The sequence below is a fragment of the Perca flavescens genome, chromosome 19 (assembly GCF_004354835.1).
Source record: "Perca flavescens isolate YP-PL-M2 chromosome 19, PFLA_1.0, whole genome shotgun sequence".
NCBI classification, from domain to species: Eukaryota; Metazoa; Chordata; class Actinopteri; order Perciformes; family Percidae; genus Perca; species Perca flavescens.
In genome coordinates, this window is record NC_041349.1 from 10,496,700 (window position 1) to 10,522,661 (window position 25,962).

A 25,962-nucleotide genomic window follows, 5' to 3' on the forward strand; every position below is an offset into this window, starting at 1 on the left:
TCAGTCGCTTTTTCTATGTTTCTGTGGCTTTTTTGTCACGTTTTAGTTGCTATTCTTCTCATTATTGACACATACACTTCCCATAACGGAACTGGGGGGACTCAGGTTTCTCAGACTCTAGTCCTGCCTTCAGCAGCCAGGGATCAGATTCCAGTTCCTCCCTCGGTGTGTGTGGCAGTATCATACCAATATGCGTTGATGATAATGCATTGCAGCGTGTGGGTCGGCTACTGGGAGGACTGGGAGCTTTTACCAAACACTACGAGAGAGAATCTGAGTCTGAATCCATTATTTATGTCTGGGACCCAGGGGTGTCGGACTGGGAGGAAAAAGGGGACTTGAGGAGGGCCCAAAAAGATGCTAGAATGAATAACTGTGGATGCGCGGAGGGTTCTTACTGGTAATACTGGGACTTCACTAAAATGTGTTTTTTTTTAGAAGTTTCTGCTTCTCTCACTTCCCATACTAAAAACAAAAAAGCATATAGAAATCAAACCCATCTGGTTCCTGTTCTGATATCAGTGCTCACTAAGACACTGGCTGGGTTTTCATTATAGTGACGGCTGGGGGAAATATCCGAGGTGAGGCTGGGCCATATTCAGTCAGTGTCAGTAACCTCCCTGACACAAGTTAAAACCAACCAGTGCTCTGTGATTTTAATCTTGTGTTTTTCATCTCCCCAAAAAACAAAAAAAAATAAATACCTTTGAGAGAAGCAAAGAGATGAAAGTATTACAGACAGAATTTAATATCAACAGCTTAATCTTTATTGTTTCGGCATGAATTATGTCATATTATATGATTCAATACATCAAAACATTCATGTGTTTTACTCTGCTGCTTCTTTTCCCTGTAAAAACACAGAAATGGTTTGTGTGAGTTTGAGTAAGCAATAGGGGACAATAATTATGATCTGTTAATTTTATAGTATTTAAACCTAATGCTTTATAAGATGAATATAATACTGTAAAGAATCTGCTCTAACATATCGACAGATATACACTCACCTAAAGGATTATTAGGAACACCATACTAATACCGTGTTTGACCCTATCCTATCAATATGGGCCAAGATTTCTAAATAATGCTTCCAGCACCTTGTTGAATCAATGACACAAAGAATTAAGGCAGTTCTGAAGGCGAAAGGGATCCCCCACACCATTACACCACCACCACCACCATCACCACCACCAGCCTGCCTAGTGGTAACAAGGCATGACGGATCCATGTTCTCATTCCAAATTGTGACTCTACTATCTGAATGTCTCAACAGAAATTGAGACTCATCGGACCAGGCAACATTTTTCCAATCTTCAACTGTCCAATTTTGGTGCGCTCGTGCAAATTGTAGCCTCATTTCCCTACTTTTACTGGAGATGAGTGGTACCCGGGGGGGAGGGGGGGTCTTCTACTGGTGAAGCCCATCCGCATTCAAGATTGTGCATGTTGTGGCTTCACAAATGCTTTGCTGCCTACCTCGGTTGTAACAAGTGGTTATTTGAGTCAAAGTTGATCTTCTATCAGCTAGAATCAGTTGACCCATTCTCCTCTGACTTCTAGCATCAACAAGGCATTTTCGCCCCCCAGGAGTGCAGCATACTGGATGTTTTTCTTTTTCAGACCATTCTTTGTAAACCCTAGAAATGGTTGTGCGTGAAAATCCCAGTAACTGAGCAGATTGTGTGGTCTTGCCACGCTCAAAGTTGCTTAGATCACCTTTCTTTCCCATTCTGACATTCAGTTTGGAGTTCAGGAGATTGTCTAGAGCTGGACCACACCCCTCAATGCATTGAAGCAGCTGCCATGTGATTGGTTGATTAGATAATTTCATTAACGTGAAATTTAACAGCTGTTCCTAATAATCCTTTAGGTGAGTGTACATCAAAGAATAATTGCATTGATGGTTATTTGTCACTAAACTGATGTATGTATTTACCTTGCCAGAGTCACGGCTCTTTGCCCTCAGCTTGTTGACCTGGGACTCTGCGATGTCAGCGCGCTCCTCAGCCTCCTCCAGCTCATTCTGAACCTTCCTGCACTTGGACAGATGAGTGTTGGCCTGCTCCTCCTGAAATACAAGACATAGAAAAAAAAAAATGTTCAAAAATATTCATAGTACTACTGTACATTAAAATAACTATAACATATTATCAAACTTTCAGTGTTGAAAATGTATATTTTGTCCTTACCGCCTCCTCAGCCTGCCTCTTGTAGGCCTTGACCTTCAGCTGCAATTTGTCAACTAGATCCTGCAGCCTGCCAACGTTTTTCTTGTCCTCCTCAGTCTGTAATAGGCAATATAGATTTGCATGTGTATTTTTAATGGTAAATATATTAGATGATTTTTGTACTGTACATGGTAGCTACCAAAATGTCTGTACCTGATAGGTGAGCTCCTTCACCCTCCTCTCATATTTGCGGACACCCTTAATGGCATCTGCTCCGCGTCTCTGCTCAGCCTCAACCTCTGCCTCCAGTTCACGCACCTTCAAAGAACAAGACAATAAGTATCTGTCTTTCTTTTACAAAAGTCTTGCTTTAGTTGTGCAAATTCTTAACGTGACTTTCATACCCTGGACTCGAGTTTCTGGAGCTGCTTCTTGCCACCCTTCATGGCCAGGTTCTCAGCCTCATCCAGGCGGTGCTGCAGGTCCTTCACAGCAACCTCCAGGTTCTTCTTCATCCTCTCCAGGTGAGCGCTGGTATCCTGCTCCTTCTTCAGCTCCTCAGCCATCATAGCAGCCTAGAAGAGACAGCATAAAATGTTAATGAGAAATATCTTGAACATATTGGAGTGAAAGGAAGAACAAATGAAATGTAAACCTACATCAGTGATGGCCTTCTTGGCCTTCTCCTCTGCATTTCTTGCTTCCTGAACAGTGTCATCCACTTCACTCTGGACCTGGACCAGGTCAGACTCAAGCTTCTTCTTGGAGTTCAGAAGGCTTGTGTTCTAAAAGCCCCCCAAAAATGTCATTTAGGCATTACATTACGATTTTCACGTTATTTAATTGTCATTAGATTTTTGAATTATTGAAGAAATGATCGGGCTTGTTCACCTGAGAGTGCAGAAGTCCAACACGCTCACTGGCATCCACCAGCTCCTGCTCAGCAACTTTGCGACCTCTCTCTGTCTGTTCCAGAGCAGCTCTGAGTTCCTCGATTTCAGCTACCATCAGACCGTTCCTGCGATCCACCATAGCAGCTTGTTCCTTGAAGTCTTCCTGTGCTCTGACAGCATCATCAAGGTGCAGTTGTGCATCCTAGTGAAAAAATATCAGGAAAATATTCACATGAATGCAAAAATGTACTGCATGTACTGACCAGTCTGTGTGTAGTCTGTGCAACAACTCTGTGTCTAACTATACCTTCAGCTGCGCCTGCACATTCCTCAGCTGCTTCTGGGACTCAGCAGCCTGGCGATTGGCGTGGCTCAGCTGAATCTCCATCTCATTCAGGTCTCCCTCCATCTTCTTCTTGATTCTCAGGGCATCGTTTCTGCTCCTGACCTCAGAATCCAGAGTGCTCTGCATGGAGTCAATCACCCTCTGGCTGTTCCTCTTGATCTGCTCCATCTCCTCATCTTTCTCTGCCAGCTTCCTGTCCACCTCACCCTTAATCTGGTTGAGCTCCAGCTGGACACGCAGGATCTTAGACTCTTCGTGTTCCAGAGTTCCCTAATGATATCAAATAATGAAATATTAATCTTTGCCTTTAAACCTTTTTTGTATATTTGTCAATGATTAAGATTTTATCAGAAGATTTCCCAGAGAAAAATAGTACCTCAGCCTCTTCAAGAGCCGTCTGGATCTCAGCCTTCTCGGTCTCCACCTGCTTCTTGGACTTCTCCAGCTCATGGATGCTCTTGCCAGTCTCACCAATCTGTTCAGTCAGATCTGAGATCTCCTCTGCAGAGAAATACATGTGTTTTATATTGTTAAGACTTACAATGTATAATATAAACAATTTATTCTAACACAATTGAATACAATGTAAGAAACACAAGTGTTGAATACAATGTAGCTGTTACATAATGTAGAACTTACGTTGCAGGTTCTTGTTTTCCCGCTTCATGGTCTCCAGCTGATCCAGAGATTCCTCATAAGAGTTCTTCATCTTGAACAGCTCAGTGCTGAGAGAACGAGCCTCCTTCTGTGCTCCCTCGAGCTCGGCCTGACCCTCCTCGAACTTCTGTTTCCACTCTGCCAGCACCTGAATAACATAATTAATACAGTTAAGTTGGTTATGTAGCAATATGGGGAAAAATAAATGTAGATTTAATTGTTTGTATGGCTAGGCCACACAAAGTAAACAATGCTACCTTGTCAAAGTTCCTCTGCTTCTTGTCCAGGTTGGCAGCCAGCCCATTGGCCCTCTCCACATCAATCATGAGGTCCTCCACCTCACTCTGGAGCCTCTGTTTGGTTTTCTCAAGAGAAGCACACTTGGAGTTCACTGCCTCAATCTGCTCCTCAGCCTCCTGAAGACGCTGAGCCAGCTTTTTCCTGTTTGATTAGGATGAGATTTTTTTTCCACTTAAACTACTTTTTTCAAGATATTTTTTCATGAATGAAATACAAATCATTACATAGTCACAGAACATAGATGAATATAAGAAAGCACTGCTTTAATCTAAAATGTTATTTTCGTAATAAGATACTAAATACAACAATTGAAAAACCTGTTAAGAACATGTGTTTAAATGCAAGTACTGTTTTTGAGTTATACTAAAATGCTACACTTCTGAACTGGCCATTGAATTGTTTGAATCTTACTCACTTGGATTCCTCAAGCTCCTCAGTGCGCTGGATAGCATCAGTTTCATACTTAGTTCTCCACTGAGCCACCTCACTGTTGGCCTTGGACATTCCACGCTGCAGCTCAGCCTTGGCCTCCTGCTCCTCCTCAAACTGCTCCCTCAGCAGATCACAGTCATGGCGGGCTGATTGCAGTCCATGGGCAAGAGCATTCTTGGCCTGGTGTAAGACATATGATTAAATTTACAAAATTCCGTAATCCCAAACTAATAATACCAATACACACTCACTTAACGGTGTCTTACCTTAACCTCCTCTTCAATCTGTCTCTTCAGCTCCTCAATCTGCTGTGTGAATGCCTGTTTGCCTCTGGTCAGCTGGGAGACAAGAGCTTCTTTCTCTTCAATTTGACGGCTGAACTCACCTTGTGTGAAAGATGTCATGATACATTAGTTTTTGTCATGTTTCTTAATAATATACACAATAGATCATTCAGTTTAAAGTTTTAGATACCATTTTCTGTGAGGAGACGTGCTTTCTGTGCATTTGAGTCATTGATTTGACGGACATTTTCATCATTTTTGGTCTTCAGTTCGCTGAGTTGGTCCTCTAGAGTACGGCACATCTTTTCAAGATTTCCCTAATGAGTAAATAGAGATGAGATCAGTAATCAGATTTTATTTATAATATTAATCACATTATTTACTATACTTATTTAGTTAATAAAATAGCATGTAATCCATTGTGTACCTTTGCTTTAGCAACAGCCTCCATGTTGCTGGAGAGGTCATCAATCTCCATCTTGTATTCACTCTTTTCCTTCTCAAGCTTCTGCTTTACACGCTGGAGGTTGTCGATCTGCTCTCCCAGCTCAGCTACGCTGTCAGCCTGCTTCTTGCGAAGAGCAGCAGCGGTGGCTTCATGCTGCAGAGTGGACTCCTCAAGATCACGACGGAGCTTCTGGAACTCGGCTTCACGCTTCTTGTTCATCTCAATCTGAGCAGCAGTGGCACCGCCCCTCCTCCTCCAGCCTCTCACTGATCTCCTCAAGTTCCCTGGAGAGGTCAGCTCTCTGCTTCTCAACCTTGGCACGAGCAGCACGCTCAGCCTCAATCTCCTCCTCCAGTTCCTCAATACGAGCCTGTTGATTATAGATGTGATGTCTTTCAGTAAACTTTCACTTTTAATACACAAAATTGGGAACACATGCAGAAATGTTTTGTGTAATGCGATATGTCACCTGGAGCTCCTTGATCTTCTTCTGAAGCTGAGCACCCAGTGACTGCTCATCTTCAATCTTGCTAAGGAGCTGACTGATTTCAAAGTCCTTCCTGTGAGAATTATAGATGAAGTACATAGAATTCATGCAGTTGACCACAATTTTTAAAAGAATGGTTTTAGAAATTCAAAAATGACATTACTTTTTGATCTTCTCATCAGACTGCTGCTTGTCATTCTCAAGATCCATTATGGATTCCTGGGCCAGTTTCAGATCACCCTCGAGCTTTCTCTTGGCTCTCTCAAGGTCCATACGGAGCTTCTTCTCTTGCTCCAGAGAACCCTCAAGCTAAGAAATAAGATGAGTTTTTAACCATCACATTCAAGAAGAATACTCTTGCTTTGCCAATCCAAGAGACTTTGTAAACTTACATCATCCACTTGCTGCTCAAGCTTGGTCTTGGCCTTGGTCAGAGTGTTGACTTTGTCTTCCTCTGCCTGCAGGTCATCAAGAGTCTGCTGATGAGCCTCCTGAAGGGCTTTCTTTTCCTTGGTCAGCTTAGCAATGCTCTCATCTTGAGAGGCCATCTCCTCAGTCAGGTTCTTAACCTAAGTGTGCAAGAAAAATCTTGTCTTTAAACGGTCATCATTATAATCTTACTTGATCTGCTGGACAGATGATTATTTACCAACCTTGTTCTCTGTGGCATGTTTCTCTTTTTCCACTTTGGCCAAGGTAAGCTCCAGGTCATCAATATCCTTCTTGAGCTCAGAGCATTCATCCTCCAGCTTTCTCTTCTTGGCAGTGAGCTCAGCATTCATTTCCTCTTCATCCTCCAGTCTCTCGGTTGTCTCTTTGAGTTTGGCCTCGAGCTGAATCTTACTCTTGATAAGTCCCTCACATCTCTCTTCAGCATCATTCAGATTCTCTGATTCCTAGTTAATTTTCCAAAAAGATATGTTAGCACATTAACATTAAAAAACATGAAAAAGCAGAACTGTCCGTTGGTGTGTACTTACAGATGCTACTTGGAGCTGCAGATCATTCTTCTCCTGCAGAAGGGACACCATCTTCTGCTCCAGTTCCTTCTTCTTGGCCAGGGCAGCAGCCAAGTCAGTGGTCATCTTTTCATAGTTCTCCTTCATAGCTGCCAGCTCCTTCTCAGTTTCAGCACTCTTCAGCAGAGGCTTGATCTTGTAGTACACCTTCATCCATGGCCAGTGTTTGACATTCATGAATGAGCGGACATTGTACTGGATGGTATATACAGCATCCCTGTTGAAAAGAAGTTGCTGTTAGGGACAAAGTTATTCCTCATTATTTATTCCGCGGCTGTGCACTCAAAATTGTTGTTTTCAACATGCCTCGTTGCTGTCATCTTCACAAACTCTTTTCTCATGAGGTAACCACGGCACAAAGCCTGAGTCATGGTGACCAGAGATGCCAGTTTTTCATCTCTCATCTCCTCTAGGACACCCAGCAGACCAGCCTTGAAGAACACCTGATCAAGGAGAAAATAGAAATTGACTTCATGTCTGCACTATACACTATTCTAAATGACTATTCAGAAATGACTCAGATACCATGTACCCCACACAATCATGTAAATGTCTTATATTATTATGAAAACTTTTTTATCTTCATCAGGATCAGGATATGTAGCAAACTATCGTAGACAGTGAAACACAATTATTCTAAATAGCTGATGGCAGTTCTGTTTTTTTCTAGGAAACTTCAATCCTATATGGGCACTTTTAGTAGTCTTTTACTATTACTTGGTGCATAAGACAAAATGTAACTTGCTCCAACAATGGCCACATGGTGGTGCAAATTATCTATTTCTATCCTTTACTCGTTCAGTGGCCTAATTTTCCATTAGAATACATAAAATTGTAATGGGAAAAGACTTTTTTAAGATACTCTTTTTTTTTTTAACAGACAAAATGCACTGACCATCATTGGAAAGTACCACTAAAGTATATAAATCCAATGAAGGGGCTTACCTTGGTGTGTCCGAATTTGTACTCATCATGATTAACATCAATTGACCCAAGCAGCTTCTCTGAAGCCTTCTTGTTGTCAATGAACTGGCCCTCGGGGATGACACTGGCATTCAGCACCTTGTACCTTTTTATGAGAGTTAATGGTCAGTGTGAGCATTTTCTTTCAATAATCTATCAAAATTCTTCAAATATCCATTGATACCTCTGCTTGAAGTCAGCATAGATAATTCTGCTGGGGAAACCTTTTCTGCAGATTCTGATACCCTCCAGCACACCGTTACACCTGAGCTGGTGGATGACCAGGAAGTTCTCCATCAGACCTGTAAAAAATACATTTCTCAATTACTTCCTTGAATAAATTAGTTAGGCTCTAAAATTAAGTAAACCATACCAACAAAACAAATCACTCCTCAAAGAATCCCTTGAGATTAAGTTTTCTATGTACCTGGAGTCTTTGACTCATTGGGAATCAGGCAGCGCACAAAGTGAGGATGGGTGCTCCTCAAGTTAGTCATCAGCTTGCCCAAGTTCTCCTGTAGATCCAGAATGGTGAGTTATATCATGCATACACAGTTTTTTTACAATTACTTTGGCACTAATTTCAGAACCTTGACGTCATTTTTCAAAACTCTAGACACAAAACTCTTAACCAATGATCAAAATACAAATTTGTTCTCTAACACTTGTTTCAATTGCTTGGATACAGTACACATAAACCTAAGATCATTTGTTCAAATACAGTAACAAAGAACAGCAGTTCACACATTACATTTCAGATGATTGTCTATTCATTTCATTACAATCATCTAACTATCAATTATAATAACTGTTGCATTATTCTTAATGCATAGTTGTATGGAAACAGACAAACAATATTCCATTTAGATCATGAAAGTTTCAAGATAACGAGATTCATTGTCACCAATTAGCGTGGAACATGAACCCATTAGACTACATTATCTATGGATGTAATATTTCATCATCATTCTTTACTGTAATGTATTACTGTTTATCACACACTGTTTCTATGGTCCCATGTACCACCTTTGAGACTATTTACAGTATTAACAGTACTGCACTGTTTGCATGCAGGCCCTTGGAATTGCTTGTCCAATTCTGCCAAGTCATTACTGACGATTGAGATATATACTCTATATATATACTGTAAATATACATATATACTCGTACCACATTGTTCCCCATGCCCGAAGGTTTTTTCCAAGATGTTTGGCTAATTGCAATGTAGATGAGAACCTGTGGCCAAATCCACAAGACAGAGTTGATGAAGATGTAGAAGTACAGTAATCACTTCTTTGTTTTGCTTTTTACATTACAAGCAAGTTGAGGAACACTGCATTTGATGTTGTAGAGTACTGTCTTTTCTTTTCTATTTTTTAGCTAATTATTTTGCTTTGATTCAAATAAACCTATGTTGTGATCATACTGTATTGTTTTTCATCAATACATTTCAGGTTTTGTTCAATGATTTCACTATGTGAACTCATACTTTTTTATGTGAACTGCAATACTTTTACAGGGATGTATTTACATCTAGTACTATAATGAAACATGTATCACCTATTTTGTACTACAATATTTAATGATTGTACAAACGATGAAACAGTGAAAATATGGGTGGCTTATGTGTGGGTGATCTAAAGTAACGTTTCAATGGTATTTCACAATAAATTAGTTTTTTGAACCAATTATTGTGCAAGTGCAAGATTTATTTAAAGATATGAATGCACGCATGCAATGTTTTGAACATTGGACACCCTGTGTTACAAGTGACGACCGTTTTGAGTTTTGTGTCTAGAGTTTTGAAAAATGACGTCAAGGTTCTGAAATTAGTAGCAAAGTGATTGTAAAAAACTGTAACAACTGTGAGTTTGAGCATAAATTGAGATACTGTATATTAGATAAGTTTGCAACCTTACCCTAAACTGTGAAGACACAGTCTGCATAGAACCACCCTTCTTCTTGCCACCCTTCTTGGCACCACCAGTTTCTGTAAATGTTTGTAAATAAACTTGTTATGTTAAAATATGACACAGCATTTACGTGAGCACATGCTACAGTTAAAAAATATACAGTATAACCTTAAAATGTGTTTTAGTTTACTGTAGTTACTGTCATACCCTCAACGACGGGAGGATACAGAACAGCCAGCAGTTTCACTGGGGATTTCTGGTACAGCTGAATGACAGAGTCATTCAGTGGATCCTTGTTCTTGTCCAGCCAGCCAGCGATATTGTAGTCCACGGTACCCGCGTAGTGCACCAGGGAGAAGTGGGCCTCAATCTTGCCCTTGGCGGGTTTAGGCTTCTCAAATGCTTTGTTTTTGCCAAGATGCTGGTCATACAGCTTGTTCTTGAAGGATGTGTCTGTGGCCTTGGGGAACATGCACTCCTCTTCAAGGATGGAGAAGATTCCCATGGGCTTGACAAAAGTGTGAAGAAGTATGTTATTAAGGGATACATTAAGTCAAATTAAGAACAATTAGATAAAATTACCAAATGAAGTGATTACCTTTTCAATGAGCTCAATGCAAGCAGCCAAGTCCATGCCAAAGTCAATGAAATCCCAGATAATACCCTCCTTCTTGTACTCCTCTTGCTCCAGGACAAACATAGTGTGGTTGAAGAACTGTTGCAGTTTCTCATTGGTGAAGTTGATGCACAGCTGTTCCAAGGTGTTGAACTGTGATGGTACAAATAAGTAGTATAATCTCTCGCAGGGCAATAAGAATGATTATGTTATGATAAGCATCAGCCTCTGAATTGTTTGAAATGACGCTTACATCAAAGATTTCAAAGCCAGCGATATCCAGGACACCAATGTAGAACTGTCTAGCTTGTTTAGTGTCCAAACTCTGGTTGATACGGACGACCATCCACAAGAACATCCTCTCATAGATAGACTTGGCCAAGGCAGGCACTGCGTTCATCACCTGAATAAAAACAACGATGTGATTTGTTTAAAATCAACCGTCAACCATCTTGTAAAACGATGGAATACTGGTGTTTTAAATTTTTCTAATGAAATAAATGACACAAAAGATAAATAGAAGTTATACAAGTTTATTTCAATTACCTGAGGTACAGTCTGTCCCTTGGTGACATACTCATTTCCGACCTTTACTCTGGGATAGCACAGAGCCTTGAGCATGTCAGCGGAGTTCAGACCCAGCAAGTAACCAACCTTGTCAGCCTCTGAAAATAGTTCAGACATTTCCATCATGATATTAACAGAAACCAGTTTGATTAAGAACTGTATTACTGTTTTCCCCAAAGCTATTCACTCTGAGCTGGCATTAAATACTCACCCTCTGTGCCATCAGGCTCAGCCTGTTCCTCACGCTGCTTCTGCTTGAACTTCATGTTACCATGGTGGAGCACAGCACCAGTCATCCTGTAGATGCTCACCTTCTCTTCACCAGTGAAGCCCAGGATATCAATGGCATTCTGAGTTCAAAGAGGTCCACATAAACATAATCCCTTTAGAAAAATGCACTTAAAAGGGCAGTTTTCATGTGGATATATTTAAATATTTGAAAGTAAAAATCACTCACATCAGTGGCTTCCAGCTCCTCTTTGTCATTAATGCTGGCCACAGTGATCTGACCCATGCTACACATGGGGAAGTCGTAGGGGTTGGTTGTGATGAGTGCCTGATCTGGAGATCAAAAAATGGGTGAACACATCAGAACATTGGTTTCCTATGAAAACAGGTTAAGCAATGTGCATCCTCTCAATCTTCTTACCAAGTATCTCAGGGATGTGGCCGGTCATCATCTGGAAGAAGATGTGGTAGCCTCTTTCATCAGAAAGCTGGTATGTCACTCTTGACTTCTCCAGCAGATCTACAAACATTGTTCATAAATTACAGTCTGACCAATTCTCAATTCCAGTCGTTTGTATGTACTATGAGTATAATTACTTACATGTCTCAATATCAGCACTAGACAGTTTGCCAGTTGTGCCGAAATGGATTCTGATGAATTTACCCTGTTTGGAACAAAGGATTTTTAATGTCCCTCCACATTGGCAATCTGTAACAAGACCTCTTTTATGTGTAGAAATTGTTCCATACTTACAAAACGGGAAGAGTTGTCATTCCTAATAGTTTTGGCGTTACCATAGGCCTCCAGCAGGGGATTGGCTGCAATAATCTGATCCTCCAGTGACCCCTATAATCCAGGTTTAGAATTACAGTCAGAAAATGACTTTATTTTTCCCCCTTGAAAAATACAGTTTTTTACAATCACTTTGCTACTAATTTCAGAACCTTGATGTGTTTTTTTCAAAACTCTAGACAAAAAACTCAAAACAGTCATCACTTGTAACACAGGCTATCCAATGTTCAAAACATTGGATTGTGCATTCATATCTCTAAAGAAGTCTCGCACTTGCACAATCACTGGTTCAAAAAACAAATATATTGTGAAATACCATTGAAACATTACTTTAGATCACCCACACACAAGCTACCCATAGTTTCACTGGGTCATCGTTCTTACAATCATTAAATATTGTAGTACAAAATAGGTGATACATGTTTCATTATGGTACTACAAGTAAATACATCCCTGTAAAAGTACTGCAGTAGTAGAGAGAATACTACAGACCAATGTGGTATAAGTATGTATATATATATATAGGGAACTTTATCAGGATGCATAGTATCCTGGATCCATGAAATAACTGGCCTTATATATCTCAATCATCAGTAGCGAGTTGGAAGATTTGGACAAGAAATTCCAAGGGCCTGAATCCATACAGTGCAATACTGTCAATACTGTAAATAGTCTGAAAAGTTGGTACATGGGACCATAGAAACAGTGTCTGGTAAACAGTAGTACATTACAGTAAAGAATGATGATGAAATATTACATCCATAGATACTGTATTCTAATTGGTTCTTGCTCCACGCTAACTGGTGACAATGAATCTCTGTATCTTGAAACTTTCATGATCTAAACATGGAATATTGTTTGTCAGTTTCCATACAACCATGTATTAACCATGTAATGCAACAGTTACTTATCATTTTTTGTAGTTGTATGGATTGATAATTAGAAGATTGTAATGAAATGAATAGACAATTATCTGAAATGTAATGTGTGAATTGCTTTTTGAAATAGTAGTACTTTGATGTTAAGTTGTGTCATATTGAACAAGTGATCTTTGTTAAATGAACAAATGATCTTTTGTTTATGTGTATTGTATCAAAGCAATTGAAAAAAGTGTTAGAGTTTTGAAAAATGTGTATTTTGATCATTGGTTGTGAGTTTTGTGTCTAGAGTTTTGAAAAATGACGTCAAGGTTCTGAAATTAGTAGCAAAGTGATTGTAAAAAACTGTATTCTATACAGGAAGAACCCTGACTTGTAATCATACAGTAACATACCTTTGATGTGTCCCTCTTTGGTCCACCAACTGCGATTGTTGCAAAGTACTGGATGACACGCTTGGTGTTCACAGTCTTTCCAGCACCAGATTCTCCACTAGGTATAGACACAGACTTTTAAGAATTTGATCAAAGATATGACTATGTTAAACAAAGTAAACAAATGTAAATGTAACAAACTTACGTGATCAAGACAGACTGGTTCTCCCTATCTGTAAATTAAAAAAACATATATATATGTAATAATAATTAAGTTTTAATGCAACAGAAGCCCTTTTAATGATAAATTCTACATTGTTTTGGTAATGACTTACCAGTAAGCATGAACTGAAAAGCGTTGTCAGAGACAGAGAAGATGTGGGGTGGAGCCTCCATACGCTTCTTGCCTCTATAGGCACTTACACATTCAGCATCGTACACTGGGAGCCACTTGTAGGGGTTCACAGTGGCACAGAACAACCCAGAGTAGGTCTGAAAGGGATCATAGAGATTACAGTTAACTCTATGTTTCCTACAAGTTTAGCAATTCACAATAGTTCTTTTCTCATTAGGCAGATTGTCTTACGTAGATCATCCATGCTGCAAAACGCTCTTTGAGGTTATACAGCACAGAGGCTTCATTGAGATGGGTCATCATGGCCATGTCCTCAATCTTGTCATACTTGGGAGGGTTCATTGGATAGACGTCAGCTTCTTTCACTGTCCTCTCCTGCAACAGGACATTAGACACAATGAGACCTAATCATATTGAACTTCCAGTTGACTCTGACTTCATGATACTAACCTCCTTAGTGTCCAGGACTTCAACGGTGACCTTGTCACCATCTTTCTTGAGGATTTTTGCCTTCAAGTACAGCTCCTTGGTATCGGCAACGTAGCAGGCACTCTTGGCATCAAATGGTGCAGTTTGAGCCTCAATTCTCTCCTTTTCTGGCTTACGAAGGTAAATGGCAGCTTTGCCATAAACGGCCATCTCCGCGTCCGTACTCATGGTGACGGTTTACTTCTGTGAAGTAATTACAAATAACAGTAATCTATATACATATATAATTTTATTTTTTAGACATTAAAACTAATGTCTTCTAGCCATATGACTGGACAGCTCAGAATTATAAAGTTCAATTAAATAATTTATATATACCTATCAAATTGAGTTCTGGGCATCATCACAAGTCAGTAAGCCAACCAATAGCAATCTTAGAATGATGATTTCTGTTCATATCATTGAACAGTTCCTAAATGCCTGGTGTTGTACTAAACATCCACAATATATCAATACCAAAATATCTCTTACATTATTAAAAGATACCTTTATCTTAATTAAAGCCTTTCAGACTGATTGTCTATGCTGTAATTTCATTACGTTGCTCTATAATTTACACACAACATCCGTTGCATGTCTCTCCATCTAGGGAGAGAGATTCATGCTCAGTTTCTCTTCCTGAGGTTGCTCCTGTTTTCCCCCCGTTAAAGGGGTCCAAATTGAAGGTCTGAGGACAGAGAGTGCCATATCCTGTACATATTGTAAAGCCCCTTGAGACAAATTTGTGATATTAGGTTATATAAAAAAAGTACTTGACTTTACTTGGCTGATTGTTGTTAGAATTAACACTAGGTGTCATTTTGAGTTTTTTTCTAATTGGATGCAAAACACCTAAGGTCACGTATTAAACACACAAATACTTAAAATAAAAGTTGTACATACCTTATCCTTTCCCCTTGTGAAAAGAATGTTGCACTCCACAATCCTATTGAAAACATCATGGGTTAGTCAGAGCAGAAAACAACCTCAAATTAATTGAAAACTTTGTTGACACATATTACATTGTAGAAATACGTAAAAAAAAAAAAGTGTCAAAGATGCACAGAGTGCATTGAATACATACATTCACTATTGCACTGAACTTCCTTGCACTATATTTATATTTAAATCTTAAATCTCGACTATACTGATATTGCACTATTCTTTCCCTCTCTTAAATTGTTATGTATATTTTTTTTGTAAATTTGAAAATTCCATTGTATTGTTACTTAACAGTATTTTTTTTTATATTTCTTACTGTTCTTTCTGTTTTTATTCTTTATATAAGTGAGTGTTGTTCTTTAAGAGCAAAAATTAACCAGAGTCAAATTCCTTGTTTGTTTACGCAAACCTGGCCAATAAAGCTGATTCAGATTCAGATTTTGACTAAATATAATGTCATATAAATTCCAAAATGAGAAATACATTTAAATGGTATGATGCATAGTAGTAGACCACCTCACCACAAGCTGGAACTTCAATCGCCTTCCACCACGCTGTCTAAGGCACCCACATGGACCCCTTATATTCAGTCTGGTGTGCTTACTAAGCAGAGGTTGAAACGGATTTACATGCCAATTATGGTAAGGGTGACAGTTGAGACTTGACGCATTTTTTGCTGGTTCTATATTTGGAAGAATCCCTACCCTGAGAAAGCAGCTTTTGAGTTATTTTAAAACATTCACATATACACACATTTTTTTAAAGATTCTAGTAGGAAATGTTGGTGTTGACCCATTTTAAGATGAAGATTACCATTAGATGTTTGATGATTGATTGACATTTTTTAATTTCAGACTATGTTGTGAGATTTTAAATTCATATGAGGAATCTAAAGTTTGTTATCTGACAGACAGCAAATGCATCAAAGGTAGATGAACATTGACATTATGGTCTTAAAGTATTTCTTGCTTGCGCTTGTTTGGTAATTTCTTGACTCAATGAGATTAGTTTTCATATAGATTAGAGCAACAGTGGTTTTGGTACTTGTTTTGACATGATGTGATGTTGGGCTTAGTTTTCCAAGCTATTGGCAACCTTTACTGAAAATGCAAGACAAAAGAGCAAAAAATTACTTTTTACACTTGCCTCTTTTTAGTCATGTGAATTGGATTATTATGGGGATTATTATGGGTATTATTAAAGCAATTGTTAGTGTGGATATGTAAACATACCCAGATATGACTTACTATGTAGTATTTCTAATCACTAAGATAGCAACATTTTTATTAAATGTAATTATATTTTTACAATTGCACATTTATCATTGCCTTTTCTAAACTAACTTAACATGATTTTACAGAAATGTCAATGTCTCCTCAAAAAAATTTATTCAGGCTCTGAGATCTTTTTAAAGGAGATTCCGTCTACATTATAGAATGATTAGGATTAAGCAGTCAGAGTGAGCCAGTTGTCAGCTAACTAGGGGTGCGATGTAGAGCATATGCTATCTTCTGTGAGCTACATTTTTTAGGGGCCCCTCTGTCAAGATCCATCTTGTAATTTGAGTGGTTTCAAAAGTTGCTGTGTGAAGATGAGAAAAGTGGGAATGTCATCGAAGTGGGAGTGTGAAAAGCCTGCCCTGGATTGGTTGACTGTATATTATTAAGCAAAAGAATGCTTTGGCCAAAACCGAATATGGCTTTAAACATTAGGAAACATACTGTACATACTGTACTGTAAGTGTTACCAGAACATCTTACCATGCTTTCAGATTTGATTCAGATTCACAAATTGTCTTTTAGTGGACTATTGATATACAGATATAATTGATTGAAAATATGTTTGTCGATTCTGGGAATGATCAAATGCCCAAAAAGAATTTTCAAAATGTAATTTTCACACAAATGTACAATTTACACAAGCTACTGTACTGCATGTTAGACGAGAGAGAAACAAAGTAGTGAAATAGTTAGGTCACATCAAGTGTAAGGTACTGTACAGTGAAAATACATCATGCATCTCTTCTAAGAGTTCATTTAATAGGATGTTCACTATATGTTTTGTGTAATAAAATCTTAAACACATACACAGTTTCAAGCAATTATTAAAATGTTTCAGATATGGGCTCCTACAATGCTTCTTAGTCCTATTTTTCATCAAATGTTTAAGATTATTTGATGTTCAGATGACTGTTTGCAGTGAGCACACAGCTGATTGATGTCTCACAGCAAAACACTCCCCCTTCCAGAGTTTACCTCACATGGTCAGATGTCAGAGCCATGCTATTTAGGCTACTTTGAAAGAAAAGAAATGATCAAAGCTACTATTTTGTTTTCTTTATAATTTATGCTCACCAAACATGATGATTGTGGAAATAATTACTGCATTCAAGCAAGAGACCTTTTAATAATCCAGTCTTAACTGACAAAATTAGCTAATTAATTAAAAGGTATGGTGGCTCCTAGTTGTTTCCCTCTAAGGGGCAAAAAACAAAAGAGATGTCTGCTCATCTTGTACAACGCTCGGCCAGTGTTGAAAGCAAGCCCATGAATCAATCAGTTTTGTTTGTTTGGTTTTACGGGTTCTTTTAATACCTCTCCTAACATTTTGTGTGCTGCATTGCGCCAACTCAATGTAATTAGATACAGTATGTGTCAAAGTCCTGAGAAGGAAGAGAGGTCAGAGGACGCCTGGTGTTGGGGGGGGTGGACATTTGAAGCACATGGCATTTGTTGAAGCTTCTGAAAAATGCCAGTCTGCTGGCTAGTTACAGTATAAGAGTGAGATAGCATGATGTGGAAAAACTTTGACCATTCATGTTTTAACCTATTTATGTCCATACAAAAGACCATAAAAGGGACAGCTCACAGAATGGCAGTATGTATTAATATGGGTGGATTAAGTCAAACTGAATAGCGGCACAATTTGAGCCAGAACTCAAGTCATTTTGGCACAAACAGAACCCCATAGTGGTCGGTAGAGAGAAGCAGGAAACGGTAGCTGTCTTCAGTTTTAATGACTTAGAGATTTGTTGTGACAATGTGGGAATTTGAGAACATGGGACTGAGCCCTCTTGGACTGCTTCACTCCTGGCCACGGATTGGCGGGGAGGCGGAGTCATCCAACTCAGCCTCACACTACACACTCAAGCTTTGATCCCCTCCCACAGCTGCTGCATGGTGTGGTTTGTGTTTGGATGTGCTCATTAACTCTATACTGGCTGTCTGTTGCAGAGAAGACAGACACAAACTGGAACTCTGTCCTCTGGTCTCCTTGTTTGGATCTTAAATGACTGAAGACACACAAGGTAATGTGTGAATGTGATGATGTTGGTGTTGTCATGATATGAATCCTGTTGTACAGATTTAGTGTGTGAGGGTTGGTGGATTAGACCAGAAGTTAACAGATAATAATGTGGTCGGTTCTTTTCAGTAAAGAAACAAACAACAACAGTTTAACACACATTTGATTCATTGAAGACAGATCATCCTGAAATCTGATCCACATAAAAATCTGAAGAACCAAGCAGGCCTTGGGGGCGCAATACTAATGATTTAGATTAATAAGAACCTGAGAAGTACTGTGGAAATCCACAATCCTTACACTTCTTCTCTTTTAGTGAAATGTTTTCCTTCACATGAATGAAACAGATGTGTTTGGTCTCTTTACAGCAGCGAGAGATCGGACCGAACCTGAGACACCAAACACAACAAGTCCACCAAACACAACAAGTCCACAACAACCAGAGAGTCGGGGATGGATCGGTCTCTACTGTGGACTGACAGCAGCTCTGTCCGTTCAGCAAATATAAGATCAGCAGATGATGGTTTAGAGTTTAATCATTAACAACTGAGGCAAAACTGTTAGAATTAACTGTTTATATCACAGACACAAAGAAAATACTAGTTTCTCGTTGGCAGGTAATATAACAGCAGGTAACCATAGCGATGTTGATGTTTCAAACACATGAAATCAAGAAATCATGAAAATAATTATGGAGGAACACAATGTTCTCATTATTTTTATGGGATATCTCGTCAAACTGTTAAGGGAGACCGGGGCAATTGTAATTTTACATTTTCCTTCATAACTCACAGATGACTTGAAATACTCTCGTCATCTTTTGATACAAGAAACATATATATGTGCTCTAATTAGGAATACAATTAATACATTTAGAGTAACAATGACAAGACTATAATACATTGAATGCAAAAGTCAGAGTGTTACAATTGCCCCTATTCTTAATGTTAGTTAAGATCTTTTTGTATTTGGTTCAAATTCTTTGTTCTTATTCAACAGTTACTTTGTATGTATGCATTTGTTTTTTATGTATTTATTGTGTTTTGTATTAACCCTTTCTGATTCTGATTCATATGCATTCAAACCAAAAATGTATTTCTATTTTTGCAGAGGCAGCTATTGTAGTGTTAACTAGTAGATTTATTATTTGAGTTGATCAAAAACATTGATCAGGTCAAGAAAGGAACTTGTAGACATGGCTATATAATATTTCTACTTTCTTTCAATATCTAATCATTTTATTAAAAAAAGGTGCTTACAGGACCATGCTGTAAATGGCAATGAATTCTGGGAGAGCTGTTTGTCTGCAGGTTCCAGCTTTATGTCTGTCTGTCTGTCTGTCTGCAGGTTCCAGCTGTGATCATTGAGACCATCAGGATATTTAAATGAACTGATGATCACAAAGATCTTCTGCTCTGATTTTATCTGACAGGTTTTAAATGTTTGATCTGATGTTTGATCTCATTCATTAATTTGTCACAAACTGAAATATTTCCGTTGTATTTCAAAACTTCATTTCAATAAGATGTTAAACTTGAAGAGTTCACAATTTCTTGAAGAGAATAAAGTTATTTAAATGTTATTAATTTAAATGTTCTTTGCTGGCTGTGCTATCTGAAAATGTTGCAGCTCTAACTGATCATATTAAACTTCTGATGATTTGTTGAATTAGAACCACGAATGGGAGAAACATCTTTATTTGTATATATTTCTTATCTTTTATATTACACTTGTTGAACATGTCCTTATTGAACCGTGGGTTGGAGAGAAGCATATTTTTAATAGCTCTGAATGTCTGGCACATTTTGCAGAATCGACAAATAAAGTTGACTTGACTTGATCCACTGAGTAATTCAACTTATAATTTAAACATTCAGAGGTTATATATATGTATATATACAGTTTATATACAGTATATATATATATATATATATGAAAACAGTCTCACAATACATTTACAGTAAATAATAAATACTAAGGTTTATTTCACATCATAGAAAACAATAGTTACTTTGAAGGAAGTGTTTAGCAGAAGAATAAGAAGATTGTTGTGTGAACCGTACCACCCCTAGGAGTTACATATAGGCTAGCTTCTAGCTTCTTCAGCCGTGTGTTGCCAATACACACATTGGTTAGAATTATGTTTTGATATTTTTTTTTTTTCTCACGATCACTTACCACTGCCAGGGTTTCAACTGAAATGAAAGGCTAAAGCAACGACAGTTCAAAAGTGTAATTATAGTCAGATTGGCAACCGCAGTCTTGCTTTTTTAATGAAATACAGTACAGGCCAAAAGTTTGGACACACCTCATTCAACATGTTTCTTTATTTTCATGACTATTTACATTGTAGATTCTCACTGAAGGCATCAAAACTATGAATGAACACATATGGAATTATGTACTTAACAAAAAAGTGTGAAATAACTGAAAACATGTCTTATATTTTAGATTCCTCAAAGTAGCCACCCTTTGCTTTTTTTGATAACTCTGCAAACCCTTGGTGTTCTCTCAATGAGCTTCATGAGGTAGTCACCTGAAATGGTTTTCACTTCACAGGTGTGCTTTGTCAGGGTTAATTAGTGGAATTTTTTCCCTTATTAATAAAAAAAGCAAAGGGTGGCTACTTTGAAGAATTTAAAATATAAGCCATGTTTTATTTCACACTTTTAATCTACAATGTAAATAGTCATGTATATATATATATATATATATATATATATATATATATATATAAAAAAAAGGAAACGCATTGAATGAGACGGTGTGTCCAAACTTTTGGCCTGTACTGTACATGTTCAAACTCGCTGTTTGTGCGCATGAGTATTTCCGCCTACCCGTTTGTTTGTGGTTGTTACCATGGTGAATCGTAGTATCATGGCTCCATTCATGCTGCCTTTTTATTGTGGTGGTACACATGTGTGAACATACTATGAGTTGATTGAACCAACTCATATCAGCTGTTCTGGAACCGAAAACTCTGAGTTTCCCATCTCAGGGTAAATCAACTCAGACATTAGAGTTAGATTCAGAGTTTGTTAAACCTCCTTCCTGAAACGGACCCCTAGAGCAGTTCTGGATCTGACTTGTTCTGCTGGAGGAGACATGAGACTAAAGGAAGAGCAAACAAAACAAAAATATCTGTCTCACATCAGATGGTTTTAACAGCAGTCATATAACAGAAGTTACACAGCTTGGCCAGATGGTGGCGCTGTAGAACAACTTATTTTCCAAAAGCTGCTGAAGTTTTACTAAGAAACAAACTTCCATAGATTACTCAGATCATGTGACATTTAATATAAAATGATCCATTCAGGGCTTCATGAAGTTTCTTTCTCCTTAGTTTTTCATGATGCATCCCCAAAATGTGCAAAACTAATCAAACTGATGAATGAAATGCTTTCAACTCAGTGTGTGTCCTTCAGTTAATATTGATACAGCGTTAAAGTCTAGTTCAGCTACTAAGAAATTCAAATCAAGTGACGACATAAAAAGTTGAATTGTGAACTGAATTGTTTCCCTACAATTGTTGCTGCATTAATATGATCTCATTAATCGTTTAGTTCAGTGGTTTATGTGTATTGCACCATAAATTGTTCAAAATTTCAATTTTGCTCAAAAGTGGAGCTCTCAAACCCCCCAATGTTGAACCCAAAGTTACGCCCTTGACATGCATTAATGATGGACATCACTCCCTTGTTAAAAATATGCTCCTGTGAGTATAGTTGTGTAATTTAGTTATCTTTTATTAGTACAATGGGAAGGTGTAACACAATGTGCAGAAAATAATTTAAACCAGTCTTAAAACACAGAGATTAAGAGTTGAGTTTAGTATTTGTATGTTTTTCTGTGCATGTATAAACGTCCATTGTGTTTTCATTAAATACTGTATGTGTGACCACAGGATTGTGCAGGTATGTATGAGGAGTAGGAGGTGTAAAATGTGGTATGTTATGCACCTTAGTGAATCTGGCCTTGAGTGTCTTGCACTGATAAACTGTTAATCAGTTTTGGATTTTTAGACTACTTTTTGAATACACACTGAGTTGTAGATATTTATATCAATAGTTGTATTGACAGATTTCCAACAGAACTAACAAAGCTTCAAGATTCAAATGACTTGTAACTAAAACTGGTGCTTATTCAAATCAAAATGTGTCATGCAGCCCAGCACACCCGCCTGGTCTGTAAATCTGAGTGTGATCTTATACTTTTGTCTTTGTAAGTGAGGACATTTTTGGAAAGTGTGGAGATTTTGGGTTATGATGTCCTAGATTAGAGTTAGCGTAAGTGTTGGGGTTAGACATGCAGGTGTGATGATTAATTATGTATTAGGTCAAGGAGGGTCAAGCAGGCAGTCACCACCGCAGACTTTTTGTTTTCCTATGAAAACATGACGGCAGCTGTGTTGTCTCGCTCTGTGGTGGCTACCGAAACCACACCGAGACATATATGAATTGAACTTGTACAGGGATGGGAAGTGGGGCTGTGATATACAGCCAGTGTATTTGAAGGAGATACTCAGACACAGGAGTCCACAGAGGGAGGAAGACCAGCAACAAATAAGATAAGGTTGGTGTTCTTATTTCTTTTTAATATCATTACGTTCTTATATCCACATTATTGTCATGACTGAACTAAAAACGACAGAAGGCAAAACTTGACATTTACTTTTTTGCTCACCAGCCCCTGTGGCTAGTGGTTATATGATGCTACTAGCCACTATTGTGTGGGATATTGTGTGCTACAATTGACTTGAAGAACCAGATTTATAAACATTTTAAATGTAAATGAGCACTGTAAACCCCCAAATCAAGACTACATAAAATGTAAAATGCTTCAGTCATCAAATCAGCTCTGATAATGTGTGCAAAGCTCCTTTTTGTATGAACACATGCAACCCAATAAGACACAGACATACAAACAGTAGCTTCTTATTGCATATGTGGTGCAGGGTTGTAGAAGATTTTATTTTCATTTTTTGCACAATGTGCCCTGCTTGTCTTACTGATAGCACTTTAGCGCTTACAGTTGATTGACTGTACTTTATAAACGTAGTGGTTTTCCTAAAGACTAACCTCAGAAACTTTAAAGGAGCACTCCACTGATTTTATAATATCACTAACTATAATATTTTGTGAGTATAATGATATTTTTGTGTGTATTTTTCTTCATTTGATTGTCTTTTACTCCTCCAGATATGGCAGTAAACTCTTCCTCCTCCAATGACTCCCTTCTCCAGCCTGACCTTCCTTTTGGCGTGGACTGCTTCTTCATCAAACCAAACTGCTTCATCTTTACTGTTTTCTACATCACCGACATCCTCCTCCTCCTACCTCTGCATCCTCGTCCTCTACCTGGGTCTCCAACGATGGCGGGGACATCGCTCCACCTCCGCAGCAGCAACAACGAGTCACTCAGACAGCTTCACCTACCACATGGTCGCCATGGAGCTGATTGGTGTCTTCGGGCACGCCCTCTGCTGCTGTGGTATCTACGGGGATCATGTTAATGTATTTATTGTGGGGTTCTATCTTTGAAACATCACCTGGTACGGCTGCTTTGCTTTATAGCAACAGGTCTAATGCGTTTTGACACAGTATTGTCAAGATTTCAGCCTCACAAGTTTCTCCTTGTTCGTCATGTCCTTCTGCCGTCTTTCTGTTCTCTGCGTTCTGATTCGTCCAGGGCCAGGGGAACAGGGCGGGGACAGGGAAAGAGTTGACCAATCAAAGCAGAGGGCTTTCTACACCATCATGGCCATACTGGTAGTGCTGACGTTGAGGTGTTTTGCGAATCTGGTTGTGCTTGTTGTCCTTGTTGTTAGTGTGTTGAGCAAATGTGTTGAGTGTGTGCTGGCAATGTCTTTATTCTGGTTTAATCTCCCCAGCAGTCTGGTGTTACCTCTGCTGTTTCTACACAGAGCAGGAACATTAGTGTGTCGTAAGAACAACACCTAACGAGGATCAGGATTAGACTTGCTTTTAGGCACTCCAGATACAAGCAATCCATCACCTGCTGCTGAGAAATATACCTGTCCCTTTAGCTGCTCCACGTTCTTAGCCGGCTCGTCTCTAATGGCGCTTACCCACTGCTAGTACCAGCTCGGATTGGCCGTGGTGCCCTGTCCTCCATTTTCCATTGCAGATTTAGTACCGCCTCTCGCGTGAGGAGAGCGTGGCTGGTCGTCATAGCGACGCCGCAGCAAACTGCCGTGACCTGACGCAACACACACACAGAACGTTGAAGGTGTGTTGTGTTTTTGATTCTCGGCATGTGGCTGTTTGCCAGAAGACACATTTTGTTTCAAAAGAAGCTGAAGGCAGCAAAGAAACACCTCAGGCTAAACTATTTAAAAATGGGGGGGTTGTTCAGGACACCCCGTCTGTCGCTAGCAATGATGATTAAGTGATTTGTGATGACTCTCTCCGACCAATCAGTAGTCTGCAGGTTTTCACGTCACCTTTTTGTATCGCCTCAGCTCGCTTGGAACCTTGACGGAGGTGATACTAAAAAAAGTACCTGTTGGCAGGTACCAGGGACTTTTTTCCATAATGGAAAAACAAAAAAGGCGAGTAGAGTAGTGTCGAGGCGAGTCGAGCAGGTACCGTGTGGTGGAAAAACACCATACCTATGTCTGTCTGCTGATTGATGTTGGGGAGGCAGTGTGCACTGGGTTTACCAGAGCTGGCTGCTGTTTGACACTAAAACACACAGTTTTGGTTTCACAGTAAATGTGACGAGTGTGAAGCCGAAACAAGAGGTTTAGAAGCCCGTCAGAGCTGCAGAGTTGGGTGATAATTAGGGGTGTGACGAGACACCCAGCTCACGAGAGGAGATTTTAACACTATTTTAAAGAAAACATCAATGAAGAAATAAGAAATTGAGACCACATGTTCTGTACTTGAATTTGTCATTGTACAGTAGACAGAGAGAAATAAAGCTTATTTTACTATTGTTTCACATTAATTACTTTCTAAAGCACACATGAATTACCATCAAACACTCAACAGATGATTTCTGGGAAGACAGATGCTCTTTTCTCCTCCTCTGCATTTTATTCATTGCAGCACTAAACAATAAAGTAGGCTACTTTAGTATTGATTTATGACCACTATAGGACGAATATTTATCTTTGTTAAATATCATTAAAAGTAAAGTAAACTCAGAGTCAACTTTATAGAACGGGCGGGGGATTTTCTATGCTAATTTCAAGGCTTCTGCGCTGCACTTGTGTACTTATATCGCAAGACACTTTTTACCTCAACAAGAAATCTTGTCACGTTTAATCTCGTTGGGACGAGATCTCGTCACACCTCTTTCTCAATACTTTCAGAGGCATTTTAATCATTCAAATTTGTTGAGCCTTTATATTTAGTGTTTTGTTTTAGAGCTGGGCAATACTTGCAGAAATCAAACCTTCCTAAAATTTGTCCAACCCCTTGCTACACTCACATATTTGTACCTATAAAACTGATTTCTAAGCTTTTTTTCCTTTTTATTCAATTTCATAGTTGTGATCATCCTG

General features: G+C 38.8%; 1 pseudogene; it reads right to left on the reverse strand.

Annotated features, from left to right (window-relative positions):
• Positions 1 to 744: 744 nt before the first annotated feature.
• On the reverse strand, positions 745 to 14,393 carry LOC114546006 (myosin heavy chain, fast skeletal muscle-like; annotated as a pseudogene).
• Between the last annotated feature and the right edge of the window lie 11,569 nt (positions 14,394 to 25,962).